Source organism: Capricornis sumatraensis, chromosome 3 (genome assembly GCF_032405125.1).
Source record: "Capricornis sumatraensis isolate serow.1 chromosome 3, serow.2, whole genome shotgun sequence".
NCBI lineage: Eukaryota > Metazoa > Chordata > Mammalia > Artiodactyla > Bovidae > Capricornis > Capricornis sumatraensis.
In genome coordinates, this window is record NC_091071.1 from 43,063,764 (window position 1) to 43,084,744 (window position 20,981).

At 37.7% G+C, this 20,981-nt stretch overlaps 2 pseudogenes; both read right to left on the bottom strand.

Annotated features, from left to right (window-relative positions):
- Positions 1–1,496: 1,496 nt before the first annotated feature.
- LOC138076068 (olfactory receptor 5D18-like) lies at positions 1,497–2,428 on the bottom strand (annotated as a pseudogene).
- A 10,288-nt stretch (positions 2,429–12,716) lies between these two features.
- LOC138076699 (olfactory receptor 5L1-like) lies at positions 12,717–13,671 on the bottom strand (annotated as a pseudogene).
- Between the last annotated feature and the right edge of the window lie 7,310 nt (positions 13,672–20,981).

Sequence of the window (20,981 nt, forward strand, 5' to 3'; positions counted from 1 at the left end):
TTTGCATTTTATTTTGAATACGGTTATACAGGCAAATAGTTTTCAACTCTTTGGGCAACTGGAAGCACTTTTTTTTTTTTAAGACGCAAGTTTATTTGAGAAGGATACAGACATTGAGTTTGGTAAAAGAAAAAAAAAGAATTGATAATACTTTTTTTAATTTTTACTTTATTTTACTGTAAAATACTGTATTGGTTTTGCCATATATTGACATGAATCCACCACAGGAAGAATTGATAATACTTTTGATGTCTTCATAGGTAGAATAATAGAATGAAATATCAATTGGGCAGGCACTTGTTATGCTACCTTTTTGCATGAAAGATGTTCTGAGAGCTCGTCCTGCATTTTTAAGCCTCTGGTGGAGTCTATCATAGTTGCACATGCTGCCACACTGGAGCTCTTTTGAAAATACATTCAGAATATAATCAGTGTCTTATCAACTTTGTGTCAAGTAACCCATATCCACAATACAACACAAATCAACATGGAGACAAATGTAAGTATAACTTATGCACTGTTAACTCAGTTAAAAAAATTATCATTAATACATTATTATATTCTGATTTCCTTGTTTGCTATGCTTTAGTCTCCTGGATAAAACTCCTACATTGAAATATGTTTCCTAAAAGTCTGACTCTTAAGTTATCCAAGCCAGGTCAACATAATACCTATTTTATGAAGGGCTTGAACTTGTCTTTTTTCCTCTCAAACCCATTGTGATACTATTTTCCAACTTGCACAGTTATCACTTTCTTAACTACCTTACTCTTAACACTGGATTTTCAGCCTTTGAAGGATGAACACCATGTCTTATTTTAACTGCTATTTGTATTTTTGTAAGAGAAATGCACTTGCTAATTGAAAGCCTAGTTATTCTATGTGTGAAAGAGATGAAATTCAATTTATTAAGATTAAACAAGGTATGCCACATATCTATATTGTATTTTAATCTATTTAATACATTTATCTTGTCTGAATTTTTTAGATTAAAACTTAGAAAATGGTGATATTGATACTTTTTTCCTGGTAAATAAGAGAGAATATAAGTTAATTTCTTTGAGCCAAAATGCATGTTCTTTCTATTTTAAAGAATTCTCTCTTTTTAATTATTATTATTATTTTTTTAGTATTGGGATATAGACTATTAACAAACAATGGTCTGATAGTTTCAGGTGAACGGAGAAGGGACTCAGGCATATAGATACATATATCCATTCTCTCACAAACTATCATCCCATCCAGGGTGCCACATAACACTGAGCAGAGTTCTGTGTGCTATACAGCAGATTCTTGTTGGCTATCCATTTAAATGTAACAGAGTGTACACGTTCATCCCAAACTCCCAAACTAACCCTTTCCCCCAAACTTCTTGCCTCTCCTGGCAACCATAAATTTTGCAGCATTAACTCTTCATTAATTTAAACTTATCTTTAAAAACCAACTTTTGTAGCTACACTTTGTTTACATATCAATAAAAAATATTATTATAATACTCAATAAGAAAAAAGTTTAGAGCCCACTATCTTGGAAACTGGTTTATTGATATCCTTATTTCTCAGCCTGTAGATCAGGGGATTCAACATGGGGATGACTGCCATGTAAAACACAGATGCTACTTTGACTGTGTGCCTGGAGGTTGTGGAGTTGGGCACAGGAAGAGGATGGTGCCGGGGAAGATGCTGATGGCGGTCAGGTGGGAGGCACAGGTGGAGAAGGCTTTGTGGCGACCACAGGCTGAAGGCATCTTGAAGATGGTGACAACAATAAAAACATAAGACAGGAGAATGATGAAGAGTGTGCTGACCTCATTAAAGGTGGCAAAAATAAAAAGCAGCAACTGGTTGAGATAAGTATCAGAGCAAGAGAGGGAAAGCAAGGAGGAGAACTCACAGAAAAAGTGATTGATTATGTTGTAACCTCAAAATGATAATTTGCTAACAGAATATGTGATGTCAAGAAGCAGGTTGTTCCCCTGGCAAAAGACCCAACCACTAACGTGGCACAGAGTCTCGGGGACATGGCCACCCTGTATAGCAGAGGGTTTCAGATGGCAACGAAGCAGTCATAGGCCATCACAGCTAATAAAAAGGACTCAGTCATGACAAAGGTACAAAAGAAAAAGAATTGTATTATACAGACTACGAATGAAATGATTGTCTTTTACCATGAAGTTCGCCATGGTCTTGGGAGCAATTATGGAGGAATAACAGAAATCCACAAAGGAGAGGTGGCTAAGGAAAAAGTATATGGGGGTGTGCAGTTTGGGATTAATTTTGATGGTTACTATCATCCCAAGATTCCCTACCACAGTGACACTGTAGATGGTGAAGAATATCAAGAAAAGGGGGACTTGCACCTCTGGGTAATCAGAGAAGCCTAGGACAGTGAACTTGGCCCCACTTTTATTTTTCTCTGATAGAAACATGATTTCTGTTTGTCAGAATCTGAATCAGCCCTGGAAACAAAAATATTAGAGAGAATGAGGATGTAAGACCCTCAGTTAATGCCTCCTTTCCAAAGCTGGAAGAAGAAGCAAAGTGTTTCTATTAGAACCTCTCTGTGTTTCTTATGGACTATTGCTAAATGTCTAAAATGTTCAAAAGAAAGCTGTGGTACATATACACAATGGAGTATTACTCAGCCATTAAAAGCCATTAATTTTTATTTTTACTTTATTTTACTTTACAATACTGTATTGGTTTTGCCATACATTGACATGAATCCACCACGGGTATACATGCGTTCCCAAACATGAACCCCCCTCCCACCACCCTCCCCATAACATCTCTCTGGGTCATCCCCGTGCACCAGCCCCAAGCATCCTGTATCCTGCATCGGACATAGACTGGCGATTTGTTTCTTACATGATAGTATACATGTTTCAATGACATTCTCCCAAATCATCCCACCCTCTCCCTCTCCCTCTGAGTCCAAAAGTCCGTTATACACATCTGTGTCTCTTTTGCTGTCTCGCATACAGGGTCATCATTGCCATCTTTCTAAATTCCATATACATGTGTTAGCATACTGTATTGGTGTTTTTCTTTCTGGCTTACTTCACTCTGTATAATCGGCTCCAGTTTCATCCATATCATCAGAACTGATTCAAATGTATTCTTTTTAATGGCTGAGTAATACTCCATTGTGTATATGTACCACAGCTTTCTTATCCATTCATCTGCTGATGGACATTTGGTTGTTTCCATGTCCTGGCAATTATAAACAGTGCTGCGATGAACATTTGGGTACATGTGTCTCTTTCAATTCTGGTTTCCTCAGTGTGTGTGCCCAGCAGTGGGATTGCTGGGTCATAAGGCAGTTCTATTTGCAATTTTTTAAGGAATCTCCACACTGTTCTCCATAGTGGCTGTACTAGTTTACATTCCCACCAACTGTGTAGGAGGGTTCCCTTTTCTCCACACCCTCTCCAGCCTTTATTGCTTGAAGACTTTTGGATCACAGCCATTCTGACTGGTGTGAAGTGGTACCTCATTGTGGTTTTGATTTGCATTTCTCTAATAATCTAACACCACACACAAAAATAAACTCAAAATGGATTAAAGATCTAAATGTAAGACCAGAAACTATAAAACTCCTAGAGGAGAACTTAGGCAAAACAGTTTCCGACATAAATCACAGCAGGATCCTCTATGATCCACCTCCCAGAATTCTGAAATAAAAACAAAAATAAACAAATGGGATCTAATTAAAATTAAAAGCTTCTTCACAACAAAGGAAAATATAAGCAAGGTGAAAAGACAGCCTTCTGAATGGGAGAAAAGAATAGCAAATGAAGCAGCTGACAAACAACTAATCTCAAAAATATACAAGCAACTCCTGCAGCTCAATTCCAGAAAAATAAATGACGCACCCCCTCAAAAAAAAAAATGGGCCAAAGAACTAAATAGACATTTCTCCAAAGAAGACATATGGATGGCTAACAAACACATGAAAAGATGCTCAAAAAGAATACCTTTGAATCAGTTCTAATGAGATGGATGAAACTGGAGATGATTATACAGAGTGAAGCAAGCCAGAAATAAAAACACCAGTACAGTATACTAACACATATATATGAAATTTAGAAAGATGGTGATGATAACCCTGTATGCAAGACAGCAAAAGAGACACAGATGTACAGAACAGACTTTTGGACTCTGAGAGAGAGGGAGAGGGTGGGAGGATTTGGGAGAATGGCACTGAAACATGTATGCTATCATGTAAGAAACGAATCGCCAGTCTATGTCCGATGCAGGATACAGGATGCTTGGGGCTGGTGCTCGAGGATGATCCAGAGAGATGAAATGGGGTGGGAGGTGGGAGGGGGGTTCAGGATTGGGAACTCATGTACACCCATGGTGGATTCATGTCAATGTATGGCAAAACCAATATAGTATTGTAAAGTAAAATAAAGTAAAAATAAAAATTAAAAAATAAATAAATAAAATGAAGAAAAGTAGAACAAAAAAGTGTTCAAAAGGTAACCATTTAAACGTTTCTTTAAAGAGCACAGTACCTTGGCACCCCAGAGGTACTGTGCTCTTTAAATAGAAGTTTAAATGGTTATCTTTTGAACATTTTAGACACATAGCAATAGTGCATAAGAAACACAGAGAGGTTCTAGCATGAAGATTTGGTTGGCAGTTGGTGGGGCAGTGGGGAGATGAGAGTCAGGGTTTGATCCTCAGGATGGGGAGGAATCTGGTCACAGATGGGGAGGGGGATCTGGTCACAGATGGGGAGAAATCCACCTTTGTTGTTTTCAGGATTATGAATTCATTTTGTTTTTTGATAAAATCTTTGAAAACCTAAAAAAATAAAAATAAAGAGCACAGTACCATTATTGAACCTTTTAGTTCTGAATTATAATTTTAATATTTAGAGATAATATGAAATTAAAAGATTTGGGATTTATTTTCAGTGAAATCCTTCTATGGCACTTTTAGGTCCACTTTAACATTATAAATTAATAAAAGAGTAACCTAGCCTAATACCATAACTGATTATTTCACTCCTAAAACTAGTAGCAAAAGTGAGAAAATTTTAAATAAATTACACTTTGCATCACATGTTCACAATGTGACACTAAGAATGACCCCTCTAAGTTTCCATTTGTGCCTTTCCTGTTAATTCCACGTGATACTTATCATTTACTTTTGTTTCTGACTCAGTGAATCTATTATCAAAATAAACCTTAGTTATTTTTTTTCAGAGAGTGTTCTCAATACAGGGAACCCTAATTATCAATCCCACCTCATTTCTTGTGGAGTAATAACATTGGACAAATAATAAGGATAACACAGTCTATGTCTTTATCAGAGACATGACAAAGCAGAAGACAGAGATCCTTGACTTTCCCTGTAACATGCAAATAAGGATCAATCTACACATATGTGACTGGACTCTTGATCCAGCCTCCCACAAATTTTCCATTTGTCTAAAAGAGAATCTATGTTCAATGTCTTAGTACTAAGATATTCATTTATTCATAATCATGTTCCAACTTGTGACAAACTCGTGATCTTAAATCTATGGGAAATTGTCCAATGAAAGTACATATCAGAGAGCTATACTAGAAGGCAGCAACAGGTGAGATGAGAAAGGAACTTAAGAAAAATTTAACACTACTAAAGATTCTAACATAGAAATGTCCATAAATAAAGACATTTATTCTGTCCCTATATTACCTGTAAAGGAGAAAGACCAAACATTTAAGGTAGTACTGCAGTGTGATGATATTTCATGAGAAAATGCTAATAGAAAAGAATTGTATTTCTCTAATTGATGACCAATGACTTATCAGCGGAATAGTGGTAAAGAATCCACCTGCCAATGTGGGAGATGCAAGAGATGTAGGTTCAGTCCCTGGGTTAGAAAGATCCTCTGGTGAAGGAAATGGAAACCCACTCCAGTATTCTTGACTGGAAAGTTACATGGAGAGAGTCGGGTTGGCTATATAGTCCATGGAGTTGCAAAGAATAAGACACAGCGGAGTGACTCAGCACACGTGCATGCAGAATTGGTGACCAACACCTCTTAGACCCTATCATACCAGGAATGTTCTCTATTATTTCTGATAAGGTTGTCTTTTGCCCCATAACTCAAGAAATCGATTTTATATGGCTCAGCAATAATGTCAGATCATAGGCAAAACTGAGACACTCAAGATCCCTTTATCTTCTTATATTCATAAATTTGAGTATAAATTTTAAAAAGACAATCTATCACAAAGCTAGACATTCTAAATATTGCTGATTTATCTAAGCCACTTGAAAATTAATATTAAACTAATGTTTTATTTCATGCAATGGATTTTGTGACCCAAATGTTATTTTAAATTGCTGGTGAGATTCTTTGCATTTAGGAAATATGACAGCTAATATCTTTCCTATATATTTCTTCTCTATTTTGTTTAATTTTTGCTTTCAAAGCTACTTTACATACATAATTAAAAATAGAGCCGTTTACTTTTCTTTCAATAGCATTTGTTTAATCTGTGCTTATTTTTTTAATTAAATATTTGTCTTTGTTTCAATTTGACTACTCCAAAAGTTTGTAGAAGCCAGATAATGCACCTTCCACAGATTCTCAGAGCTCTTCTAACCCTCCATTCCAGGCACTTTTTTGTGATCAGTCACCCCATTGCTTCAGACTCTTTTGTGAACCCATGGACTGTATGTAGCTCACCAGACTCCTTTGCCAGTGGAATATTTTCCAGGCAAGAATGCTGAAGTGTGTTACCATTTCCTACTCCAGGGGATGTTCCTAACCCAAGGATCAAACCTGAGTCTCTTGACTCTTGCACTGACAGCAGATTCTTTACCACTGATCCACCAGGGAACCTCTGTCGTTTTAAGGGCTTAGCTGAGCCAGTTCTCATACAAAGCTCTGTAGGCTGAGTCCACTTTCTCTTCCTTTACAGTTCAGATTGCTAATTTTCACAATGGCTCAGTATTAGCCAAGGACTCTCTCTGTCTAAATGGTAAATTTCCCTTCACACTTTTTTTCTAATACCCTAGTTAGAAAATAATATTAATTTTTGTTTAGAATCTTATTTTTGAATTTACTTTTGGTTAGAAGGGATATATACAGATATATCCCCTCCCTCTTGAGCCTCCCCCCTCCCTCCCATGCCTCCCCCTAGGTCATCACAGAGCACCGGGCTGAGCTCCTGAGTTACACAGCAGCTTCCCAAGATAGCTGCTGATGGGTGAAAGTAGGATCTCTCCTGGTTGAAAGTGATGGATATAGTCTTATATCTATAGTCACAACCTAATGGCATAAACCCTAGAGACTGTCTGTTGCCTCATTCTCTTAAAGCCTTGAAATAATTAAAATTAATCACAATTCTCTGATGTAATTCTTTCTTGTGTCTTATAAAACCTGGAGCAGTGTTAGGGGCATTTCACATGAACATTTGTAGGTAAAATCACTTCTCTCAGACCCTTCCTCACACTGATACTTTTTACAATTATAAAAAGTATGCAATTATAGATGAAATCATTATTAAATATTAATTGAATGACCACAATATGCCAGGAATAACCTTGTTCCTCCATACTTTTTCTCTAACATATGGAAGAAATATGAAGGTCCACCATTTAGATCATCATGACTCATTGAGAGCTAAAGCAGAGATATTTACAAAGTTAAATATTAAGTTTGGACAAGGAACTGATCCTTTGAAAATAACTGTTCTGTTCGATTGCACCACCACATCCATTCCATTAATTACTTCTGTTTATTGAATTATTGAAATAACACATATTCATTTTAGAAACCAAGGACTATAAAATTTAAATAAGGAAAGTGAACACAGTAGAAATAATTTTTATCAACTCAACTCAATTTAAAATCTCACAGTCAAGTTTAGTAAATATGACCAACATTACCGAAGTGAAAGATAAAGGTGAACATCTCCAGTGGTGGAGTGTGGGCCTCATTTATCCCCTGATATGATGTAATGAGAAACTTCACCTCTGTGACATTCTTTCCACAGAATCTATTATCTCATCTTACTATGAGAAAATTATTAGGCAAACCCATATTTGCAAGCATTCAACAGGATACCTCATCCATACTCCTTAAAATTATTGAAGCAAAAACAAAAAAGCAAACAAACAAACTAAGGAAAGAGTCAAAATCTGTCACAGATCAGACATTAGGGAGACATGATGACAGTACAATGTGGTACCTGGATTGGGTCCAAGAAAATAAAAAGATAATTAAAGGGAAAAAGCTGATGGAATCCAAGTAAAATTTAGCTTTTAGTGATCATATTGTACTAATATTTATTTTTATTTTATTGTGGTAAGAACATTTCACATAAGACCTACCAAATTAAGATATTTTAAATGTACAGTACAGTATTGTTGACTACCAATATGATTTTTGTCCAGTATATCTCTGCAACCCATTTAACTTGCTTAATTGATATTTTATGTCCACTGATTTCTAACTTCCTGTTTTCCCCTCCTCAAGCCATTGACATCTATCACTCCACTTTTTGATTCCATGAACGTAAAAATGGAGTCATACAGTATTTGACTTTCTGTGACTGACATATTTCACTAAGCACACTGTCATCCATGTGGTACTTTACTGCATAATGTATTTCTTTTTTTATGCCATTTTATATACATAAAACATTTTCTTGATCTACTTTTTGGTGCATAGACATTTAGGTTATTTCTAATCTTTGCTATTATGAATAGCTCTGTAATGAACACAGGAATGCTAATATCTCTTTGAAATCACCATGTTAATTATTTTGAATTAAATAAATAAATATTCAAAAGCAGGATTACTGGATTATCAGAGCATGTATTTAATTTTTATACTATGAAAAGCCACCATACTATTTCCACAAATATATTTAAGCAACAATCAGAAGGTAATTTTTCCATGTCAATTCTCACTATTATAAAATTCTTTATCAGTGATCTTTCTCAGAGTTTTCCAATCATGACATTACTGATATTTTGGACTGGATCTTTTTTTTTATGGGGAGCTATCCTGTGCAGCTTCTCTGGCCTTTGTCCACTAGATGATAGTAACTTCACCCCTGTCCCTGCATTGTGACACCAAAAATGCCTCCAGATATTGTCTATCCCCTTGGGAGGAGGGAGTGAATAAACCACTGACCATCTTTTACTCTATTCTGGTAGATTTTCATGTCCTTCTAGTTAACTTATATGCAATTAAATATCTATTTCCTTATCTCCCAAATACCATTATATAAGCAATCTGTATTATCATCAAACCTGGTAAGCATGGTATCCAAAATGTTTATCCTTATAATTTCTTTCCATTGTTTTTGTTTGTGGTCTTGTGAGTCAGCACTTGTTTGTTCCATGCTTTAAAATCTTATTTAGAGGCAATCTTGTTGATTCTATTTCTCCAGAAGTTACTTTTTTATTCTTTTAAAATCAATTTTGGTTAAATACCTGCATATTCTTCCTTGCCCAGTTCTACCCTGAACTGGCAGAAGCAGAGAGACATGCACCAAAGAGAATCAGGGCCCCTGTGTTCTCACACTCTCAGGAAACACTTGTTCAGGACACAGCTGGAAGGAGTTCAACTAAGCCAGGCCCTTCTACATATCTTTCTGAAAAGTATGCACTTTCTGTTCCTGATATGTAATGTTTGCAGTGACTAAAAATTTCTCCAAGTGATTTTCCTCATGAAGAAATAACTGAAATTAAGGTATCTATTAGATAGATACTCTACATGGGACAGTGGCAAAGACAGCCCGCCTCTGGTCTCCAGAGGACTTGTTGATTTACCAGGAAGGGTGAGACCCTTATGTCTCTAACACTCCCTGTGACACAAGGCCCTAGAGAGAATCCCTTGACTTCTTCTTTGGAGGCTCAGAACAAGCTATTAAAGCTAATTATTGTTTCCTGATGCAATTTATATTTCTTGAAAACATGAGGAAAAACCAATAGCAGATTTAGAAACATTGTATATGAAAGTAAATCAAAAGTTTAACTGTCACCTTCTCTCGAAGCCCCATTATCATTCCCAAAGACTCCAAAACTGTTGGATAATGACATCATACCAAAAGTTATCTAGATTGCACAGCAAACATTTTTCCTTTTTAAGTGCACTGTTTTATGCTTTTAATTTCTTTTAGATTTACTAAGGTATAATTGACAAAGAGAATATATATATATGGTGTAAATTTAACATATTCAGAGTACGTTATGAGAACTGCTGGGCTGGAAGAAGCACAAGCTGGAATCAAGATTGCTAGGAGAAATATCAATAACCTCAGATATGCAGATGACACCACCCTTATGGCAGAAAGTGAAGAACAACAAAAAAGTCTCTTGATGAAAGTGAAAGTGGAGAGTGAAAAACTTGGCTTAAAGCTCAACATTCAGAAAAAGAAGATCATGGCATCTGGTCCCATCACTTCATGGGAAATAGGTGGGGAAATAGTGGAAACAGTGTCAGACTGTTTGGGCTCCAAAATCACTGTAGATGGTCACTGCAGTCAAAAAATTAAAAGATGCTTATTCTTTGGAAGAAAAGTTATGACCAACCTAGATAGCATATTGAAAAGCAGAGACATTACTTTGCCAACAAAGGTCCGTCTTGTCAAGGCTATGGTTTTTCCAGTAGTCATGTATGGATGTGAGAGTTGGACTGTGAAGAAAGTTGAGCACCGAAGAATTGGTGCTTTTGAACTGCAGTGTTGGAGAAGACTCTTGAGAGTCCCTTGGACTGCAAGGAGATCCAACCAATCCATTCTGAAGGAGATCAGCCCTGCGATTTCTTTGGAAAGAATGATGCTAAAGCTGAAACTCCAGTACTTTGGCCACCTCATGCAAAGAGTTGACTCATTGGAAAAGACTCTGATGCTGGGAGGGATTGGGGGCAGGAGAAGAAGGGGATGACAGAGGATGAGATGGCTGGATGGCATCATTGACTCAATGGACATGAGTCTGAGTGAACTCCGGGAGTTGGTGATGGACAGGGAGGCCTGGCGTGCTGCAATTCATGGGGTTGCAAAGAGTCAGACGCGACTGAACTGAACTGAACTGAAGGTGTAAATTTGATGTGTGTGTGTGTGTGTGTGTGTGTGTGTGTGTGTATTAGGTAGATTTGTCTAAAATCACATACAATGACAGACAAAATATGCAATAAAACTAGTGTTTTTCTTATTGCTTTCCTGTTTGCTTCTCAATTCATATATTTATCAGCTAAATATTACCTAATGACCCCAAAAATAAAAAGAAACTAACAAAGAAACACTAAATTAGAAGCTCTTGATGTTAGAATTATAAATTATCATTTTCTTTATGACAAAAATTTCCTGAACAAGGTCTAAATACTGTAATTTGAAAGATAGTTCTGCTTAGAATGTGTATTCCATCAAAAAACTCCAAAGGGATTAAATTAGCTACTGGAGTGAAACAGAATTTCAGAATGTGCTCATTTGGGCATAAAATCAAACATTTTCTACTCCAGGGGATCTTCCTGACCCAGGGATCAAAGCTGCATTTCCTGCATTGGCAGGGGGATTCTTTACCACTGAGCCACCCAGGAGATTAGTTGACCCCTAGGGCCATCATTCCCCTAACCCATTAGGGAAGAACCTCTAAGCTTCCTTCCTTGTCAATCAGCTTATTTAATCCTGTTCTGAGACACAGTCTTACTGATTGACCTTCGCTCCCTGAAACCAGATTCTAGGAATTTGATCTTTTTAGTCTGATCATCCTAGTGCTTTTTAAAGTGAACAACACATTGCTCAGATTTCTCTAAAATAATGCTTCTCAAGGAACAGTTGGAAGATTGATCAATTGGAACGAGCACAGAGTTTATCCGTCACCTTGGCAGAGGCACATTCAACTACCACTGCCAGGAACAAGATGTTCTCGGACATCGCAGTCTTTTTGCCACAATTTTAACATCAATGCCCCTTGAGAAAAATCTGTATCAGTCAAGATTCTCCAGAAAATAGAACCAACAGAATGTATGCAGTTTGAGTCCTGAGGCAGTCTGCTGGCAGAATTCCTTCTTGCCCACCATTTAGCGACTCATGGAGACAGTGAGATGAGTCACAATCATATCTTGTCAGAGAGTCTCTTTAAAGGTATCCAGGGACTTCCCTGGTGGTCCATTTGCTAAGAATCTGCCTTGCCATGTAGGGCACACTTGTTTGATCCCTGGTTGGGGAACTAAGATCCCACATGCTACAGAGAAGCCTGCATATCACAACTGCTGGGTCCACATGTGCCAACTAGCATCTGTGCAAAACATCATGCAATCTGCAATTAAGACCCGACACAGCCAAATGAATGATAAAAATAAATAAATATTTTTAAAAGGTAAAAAAAAAAAACCAAACATGTGCTCTTCACTGCAAAATAACAGCCTTTCAATTTTGAAATAAATTATGGTTTCCATACTGGATGGAAAAATGAAATGTGAGTTCTTTAATAAACTTATGAAAGTTTTACAGCAAACTAAATGTGTGTTTTAACTGTCCATTGCCCAGAACCACTTAAAGAATTTTAGATTGAATAAGAGCATGGAAGCAGACTGCGAATTTTGATATATGCTCAACTCAAATTGACAGGATACAAGGTACAAAGAAAAGTGAGTCAAAAAGACTCATTCATAGCTACTCACTTCTGTTTATCCTTTCCAACATCATAGCACATCGTCACCCTTTCACCTCCCTCCAATTTGGAACCCTGAGCCTGCTATGAAGATATTTTCTGGGAAAATATTTTGGAGCTCACCACTTTTCTGAGAGCTTCTTTCATATCCTTGTTCTTCAGACTATAGATCAGGGGGTTCAGCATGGGGATCACTACAGTGCAGAACACCGTGGCCACTTTCTGGCAACCCATGCTGTTGCCAGACTGGGGCCTGCAGTAAATGAAAAGGATTGTTCCATGAAAGACGATGACAGCAAGGTGGGGAGCACAGGTGGAAAAGGCTTTGCACTTTCCTTCTGCAGAGTGTATGCTCAGGATGGTGATGAGAATAAACAAGTAGGAGGTGCGGATGACCATGATGGTGATGATCTCATAAAAAATGGCCACAGAGTATAGCACCAATTGATTCACAGTGACATCAGAGCTAGCAAAAGACGGCGGGGTGGGGGTGGGGGGCGGATCACAAAAGAAATGGTTGATCACATTTAATGTGTAGGATGGGATCTGAAGAGCTAAAAACAAGTGAATCAGAGAACACATAGCACCATTGAGGTAGCATCAAGACACCCACTTCAAACAGAGATTTCAGGACATGGTGACCATGTAGAGCAGTGGGTAACAGATGGCCACAAAGTGGTCATAGGCCATCACTGCCAGCAGAATGACCTCAGTTATCACAAATGTGCAAAACAGGTAAAATTGCACAGCACATTCCAAGAAGGAAATGCCTTTGTCTTAATTTAAGATGTTAGCTATCATCTTAGGCATTATGGTCGTGGAGTAACAGAAATCTACAGAGGACAAGTGGCTGAGGAAAAAGTACATGGAGGTGTGAAGTCTAGAGCTGACCTGAATGAGAGAAATAAAGCCCAGGTTTACCAAAACTGTGACTCAAGATAGAATGAAACAGCAGGAAGAGGAAGACTTTGAGCTCAGGGGCATCTGAGAATCCAAGGAGGATAAAGTCTGTCACAGCAATGCAGTTTTCCTTGTCCATGTTCCTAATTTTCTGGGTATGGAGTAAAATATTAATAGTTATTCTGTGTTATATTATCCTTGATTCAGTTTTGTCTCTCTTAAAAAATACATGATAATGCATACTGTCCTATAAAGTTAGTGTTGTGATTTTGTTAATTACACTATGCAAATTCACTGCTTTAGATTTATTTGAAGTTCTAAACAAAAAAAAGAGAAAATGTTAGTCATTCAGTCGCATCTGAATCTTTGCCACCCCATGGACGAGACTTTTCTGTCTATGGGATTCTCCAGGCAAGAATACTGGAGTGGATTGTCATTCCCTTTTCCAGGGGATCTTTCCCACTCAGAGATCTAAGCTGGGTCTGCAGGCAGACCCTTTACCATCTGAGCCACCAGGGACAACAAAGATGTAAATATGAAATTAACAGAATGCTTGCTGCTGCATTGCACCATTACTTATGAAAGCAAAATTTAGAAATATGGTGTAAATCTCAAAGAAATAATGAAAGTTATGGTATACGTTTATATACAGGACTTCCCTGGTGGCTCAGATGGCAGAGAATCTGCCTGCAATGTGGGAGGTCCATGTTCGATCACTGAGTTGTGAAGATCCCCTGGAGAAGGGAATGGCTACCCATTCCAGCATTCTTGCCTAGAGAATTCCGTGAGCAGAGGAGCCTGTCGGGTTAGAGTCCATGGAGTTGCTAAGAGTTGTACACAATTGAATGACTAACATATATATATATATGCTAGTGTTTCATATTTATACTATGTATCCATAGTTTTTCATATATATATATATATATATATATATATATAATTATGCAGCTTTTTGAAGAATTGTTAAGGACTTTATTAATGACCATGAAAAGTGGCAAGTGACACATGCTAAGCCAGATTGCACAGATAAAATATTATATATGTACATAAATTTCATCATATATCCAATCATTGCAAAATCAATGAAACGTAACTATTTATAACAATTTTTTACAAAGAAAAAGCAATGGAGAATGTTGTTATGGTTTGCATTGAAGAAGGAAGGTGGGACTTTTTAAGGAAAAAGTAAGGCATGTGATACATAGAAAATAACAACAGAGGATAAGAACAGGCTCATTTCCTCTCCGTGCTGACCCTTGGTAATTTTAAATGCTTTAGAGGCATGAGTTGGTTTATCCTGGATGAAAGAGGCTCTGGACTAAAACTCAAAATGTCACTTGTACCAGGGATAAGAAATCTGCTATGGAGGGACACCTCTTTTCCTCTTGTGTCTACTTCAGAGGTTGGTCTCATGTTTCTGTTCTTCCATGAACAGTTCTGGGACTTCACTGGTGGCCCAGTAAAGAATCTGCCTGCAGTGCAGGAGATGTGAAGACACATGTCCAATCTGTGGGCCAGGAAAATCCCCTGGAGGAGGAAATGGCAACCTGCTTCAGTATTCTTGCCTGGGGAATCCAATGGACAAAGGGGCTTGGAGGGCTACAATCCATGGAGTCTCAAAAGAGTTGGACACAACTGAGTGACTAAACAACAACAACAAAACAGTTCTGAGGACCCCTCATTGCCACTCTCAGCCTCTGAGTGGCTGTCTGGATAATCTCCCTGAGGTCTTTCCCAGGTTCCCTGGAGGGAGTTAATGTGACAGAGGGGGAAGTACCAAGGTGGGAGAAATCAAGCATTCTTCCCAATTTGGTCACACTCGTATTCCTCTTCCATTAATAGCTATTACAAGATATTTGGTTTTGCAGATTAAATTGCTATCATTTCTCTTTGAGATTATTCCTCCAAAACTTTAAATACTTTTATAGAAGAGTGCTTGTAACATGACATTCTTAAAACATCATCTAAGAGAGAACTACCGCATGCCCAAGGTCAGGGGAGGCAGCTGAGAGGAGCAACCCCATGTCCAAGGAGTGGCGGCTGCACAGGCGCAGGAGGGCCCAGAGGAGCTACTCCACGTTCAAGGTCAGGAGGGGTGGCCATGAGGACATACCCCTTGTCCAAGGTAAGGAGCAGTGGGTGCACTTTGCTGGAGCAGCCATGAAGAGATACCCCACGTGCAAGGTAAGAAAAACCCAAGCAAGATGGTAGGTATTGCAAAAGAGCATCAGAGGGAGGACACACTAAAACCATAATCACAGAAAACTAGCCAATCTGATCACACGGACTACAGCCTTGTCTAACTCAGTGCAACTAAGCCATGCCGTGTGGGGCCACCCAAGACAGATGGGTCATGGTGGAGAGGTATTACAGAATGTGGTCCACTGGAGAAGGGAATGGCAAACCACTTCAGTATTCTTGCCTTGAGATCCTCATGAACAGAATGTAAAAGCAAAATGATAGGATACTGAAAGGGGAACTCCCCGGGTCAGTAGGTGTAAAATATGGTACTGGAGATCAGTGGAGAAATAACTCCAGAAAGAATGAAGGAATGGAGTCAAAGCAAAAACAATACCCAGTTGTGGATGTGACTAGCGATAGATTCAAGACCTGATGCTGTAAAGAGCAATATTGCATAGGCACCTGGAATGTCAGGTCTATGAATTAAGGCAAATTGGAAGTGGTCAAACAGGAGATGGCAGGAGTGAATGTTCATATTATAGGAATCAGCGAACTAAAATGGACTGGAATGGGTGAATTTAACTCAGATGATCATTATATATACTACTGTGGGTAGAAATCCCTTAGAAGAAATGGAGTAGCCATCATGATCAACAAAAGAGTCCAAAATGCAGTACTTGGATGCAGTCTCAAAAACAACAGAATGATTTCTGTTCATTTCCAAGCAAACCATTCAATATCATGGTAATCCAAGCCTATGCCCCAACCAGTAACCCTGAAGAAGATGAAGTTGAACAATTCTATGAAGACCTACAAGACCTTTTAGAACTAACAACCCCCCAAAATGTCCTTTTCATTATAAGGCCCTGGAATACAAAAGTAGGAAGTCAAGAAACACCTGGAGTAACAGCCAAAATTGGCCTTGGAGTATGGAATGAAGCAGGGCAAAGGCTAATAGAGTTTTGCCAAGAGAACGCACTTGTCATAGCAAACACCCTCTTCCAACAGCACAAGAGGAGACTTTACACATGGACATCACCAGATGATCAACACCGAAATCAGATTGATTATATTCTTTGCAGCCAAAGTTGGAGAACCTCTATACAGTCAGCAAAACAATACCAGAAGCTGACTGTGACTCAGACCATGAAATCCTTATTGCCAAATTCAGACTTAAATTGAAGCAAGTATGAGAAACCAGTAGACCATTCAGGTACAACCTAAATCAAATCCCTTATGATTATAAAGTGTGAGTGGTGAACCCGGTCTCCCACATTGCAGGCAGACGCTTTACCATCTGAGCCACCAGGGAAGCCTGATAAAAAGATTAAAGGGAATAAATCTGATAGATAGAGTGCCAGATGAACTATGGATGGAGGTTCATGACACTGTACAGGAGACAGGAATCAAGACCATCCCCATGGAAAAGAAAGGCAAAAAAGCAAAATGGCTGTTTGAGGAGGCCTTACAAATAGCTGTGAAAAGAAGAGAAGCAAAAAGTAAAGGAGAAAAGGAAAGATATACTCTGTATTTGAATGCAGAGTTCCAAAGAAGAGCAAGGAGAGATAAGAAAGCCTTCCACAGCAATCAATGCAAAGAAATAGAGGAAAACAACAGAATGGGAAAGACTAGAGATCTCTTCAAGAACATTAGAGATACCAAGGCAATATTTCATGCAAAGATGAACTCGATAAAGGACAGAAATGTTATGGACCTAACAGAAGCAGAAGATATTAAGAAGAGGTGGCAAGAATACACAGAACTGTACAAAAAGAGCTTCACGACCAAGATAATCACGATACTGTGATCTACCAACCTAGACAGCATATTCAAAAGCAGAGACATTACTTTGCCAACAAAGGTCCATCTAGTCAAAGCTACATTTTTTCCAAAGCTATGGTTTTTCACATCCATGTATGGATGTGAGAGTTGGACCATAAAGAAATAAGAGCACCTAAGAATCAATGCTTTTGAACTGTGGTGTTGGAGAAGACTGTTGAGAGTCCCTTGGACTGCAAGGAGATTCAACCCGTCCATCCTAAAGGAAATCAATTCTGAATATTCACTGAAGGACTTGTGTTGAAGCTGAAACTCCAATACTTTGGCCACCTAAAGCAAAGTACTGACTCACTGGAAAAGACCTTGATGCTGGGAAAGATTGAGGGCAGGAGGAGAAAGGGACAACAGAGGATGAGATGGTTGGATGGCATCACTGATGCTATGGACATGAGTTTGAGTAGTCGCCAGGAGTGGGTGATGAACAGGGAGGCCTGGTGTGCTGCAGTCCATCGGGTTGCAAAGAGTCGAAGAATACTTAACAACTTAACTGAACAGAATAGCAATTAACTTAGTGTTTTTTTTTTTTTGACATAAATACTGTCCTTTTGTATCTCCCTGTCACACTCTCTTTCATTTCTACATAATATTCCCTGAATTGTATAAGCAGGCTCTCATATCATTTTTGTTTTAAGTGGTGAGTGTATCTTGATGGCAAAATCTAACAAGGACAATAAAAGAAAATTACAGAACAATCTTACAAATGATCATAGAATTTTAAATTATACATACAATTTTGAAACATTAATCAACTAATAAAAAGGTAAATATATAATGCTTATAGTAATTTTCTCAGGAAAAAACACATATATTGATTGGAAATTTAAAAAAAAATGTTACCATATCAAAATATTAAAGGAGTTAAAATGAGAAAAATTTGCTTGATATATTCAACATTCACTGACTAAAAAACAAAATATAACCAATAGACACATACAAAATAAAAAATACATGAGATATATTTGCTCAACATTTTAAGCATGAAATGTTAACTATTGATACTTTCCTTGTTAGATGAGGAAGTCAAGGATACCCACTTTTACTGTTTATTCAAAAATTGTACTAAATTTTTCAGCTAGTTAACCAAACACAAGAAAAAAATTAATAGGAATGTCATTGGAAACAACATATCCAGAAAAGGTTTATTTAGAGATTGTATGATATGCATGTAGAAAATCCGAAAATAATCTACAAATAAGTAATAAAATTATTAAGAGATATTTTTAGAGTTGCCAAAATTCATAGAATCCTAATTGAAAAACAATACACATTTTACAAATGATATTTAAAATAGTATGAAAAATAATCACACATCCAGATTAATTAAAATATATACATTGTAAAACATGAAGTAGATCTAAATAAACATAACAATGTACCTTGCTTAAGATTTGGAAGACTTGAGGATGCAAACTTATTATTTTCTGCAAATAGATGTACAATTCTACTGTATTTCTACACTAAATCTATACAAGATTAATTCTAAAATTTGTTTTAAAATATAAAGATAAATAATATCTTAAACATCCTGCAAGATAAAGAGTAACTTTCTAGGAGCTGCTCAACTTGATGTCAAAGCCTATTAGTTAAGGGTAGTTCTGATTATAAAACAGCTAGAAGCATACAGAAAGTCTAGGAATAGAACTATAGATATACTGATACTTACTCTATGAATATTTTGGCACTACAGACCAGTGTTAAAATGAGTAAATTTTCAGTAAGTATTTCTGGGGTGAATATATACCAATAAGTCAAAATATAAAATTAGCTTATAGTCATACCCCATCAAAATTTGTTTTCAGTTTTAAATAAATTTTAAAATCCATGTAAAAACAGATACTAAAAACCCCAAATTGAAAATAGAGGAAGTAGAATATAAAATATAATACTATATTAAATTTGTGATAATTCAGCACATAAAATATGAGAATATCTTTATTATCATGGAGGTAAAAAGTGGATCTTAAATAAGACATTAGAAGGACTTCACTGTGTAAAAAAACAGTTTGATAAACATTGATTCATTAAACATAAGGAAATGTGTGCACCTAAATATATCACCAGATCAGCCACAATCTAGGAGAAAATATTCATGAGGCACACATCAAAGGACTTTTATTTAGAATGCATAATAAAATACATATTTCATAATAATAAAATATTAGCAGTTCAGTTCAGTTCAGTCACTCAGTCGTGTCCAACTCTTTGGAACCCCATGAATCGCAGCAAGCCAGGCCTCCCTGTCCATCACCAACTTCTGGAGTTCACTCAGACTCACGTCCATCGAGTCCCTGATGCCATCCAGCCATCTCATCCTTGGTCGTACCCTGCTCCTCCTGCCCACAATTCCTCCCAGCATCAGAGTCTTTTCCAATGACTCAACTCTTCGCATGACGTGGCCAAAGTACTGGAGCTTCAGCTTTAGCATCATTCCTTCCAAAGAAATCCCAGGGTTGATCTCCTTCAGAATGGACTGGTTGGATCTCCTTCCAGTCCAAGGGACTCTCAAGAGTCTTTTCCAACACCACAGTTCAAATCATCAAATCTTTGGTGCTCAGCCTTCTTCACAGTCCAACTCTCACATCCGTACATGACCACAGGAGAAACCATAGCCTTGACTAGACGGACGTTAGTCAGCAAAGAAATGTCTCTGCTTTCGAATATACTATCTAGGTTGGTCATAACTTTTCTTCCAAGGAGTAAGCGTCTTTTAATTTCATGGCTGCAGTCACCATCTGCAGTGATTTTGGAGCCCCAAAAAATAAAGCCTGACACTGTCTCCACTGTTTCCCAATCTATTTCCCATGAAGTGATGGGACCAGATGCCATGATCTTCGTTTGCTGAATGGTGAGCTTTAAGCCAACTCTTTTGTTCTCCTCTTTCACTTTCATCAAGAGGCTTTTTTGCTCCTCTTCACTTTCTGCCATAAGGGTGGTGTCATCTGCATATCTGAGGTTATTGATATTTCTCCCGGCAATCTTGATTCCAGCTTGTGTTTCTTCCAGTCCAGCGTTTCTCATGATGTACTCTGCATAGAAGTTAAATAAGCAGGGTGGCAATATTCAGCCTTGACGTACTCCTTTTCCTATTTGGAACCAGTCTGTTGTTCCATGTCCAGTTCTAACTGTTGCTTCCTGACCTGCATACAGATTTCTCAAGAGGCAGGTTAGGTGGTCTGGTATTCCCATCTCTTTCAGAATTTTCCACAGTTTATTGTGATCCACACCGTCAAAGGCTTTGGCATAGTCAATAAAGCAGAAATAGATGTTTTCCTGGAACTCTCTTGCTTTTCCCATGATCCAGCGGATGTTGGCTATTTGATCTGTGGTTCCTCTGCCTTTTCTAAAATCAGCTTGCACATCAGGGAGTTCACAGTTCACATACTGCTGAAGCCTGGCTTGGAGAATTTTGAGCATTACTTTACTAGCATG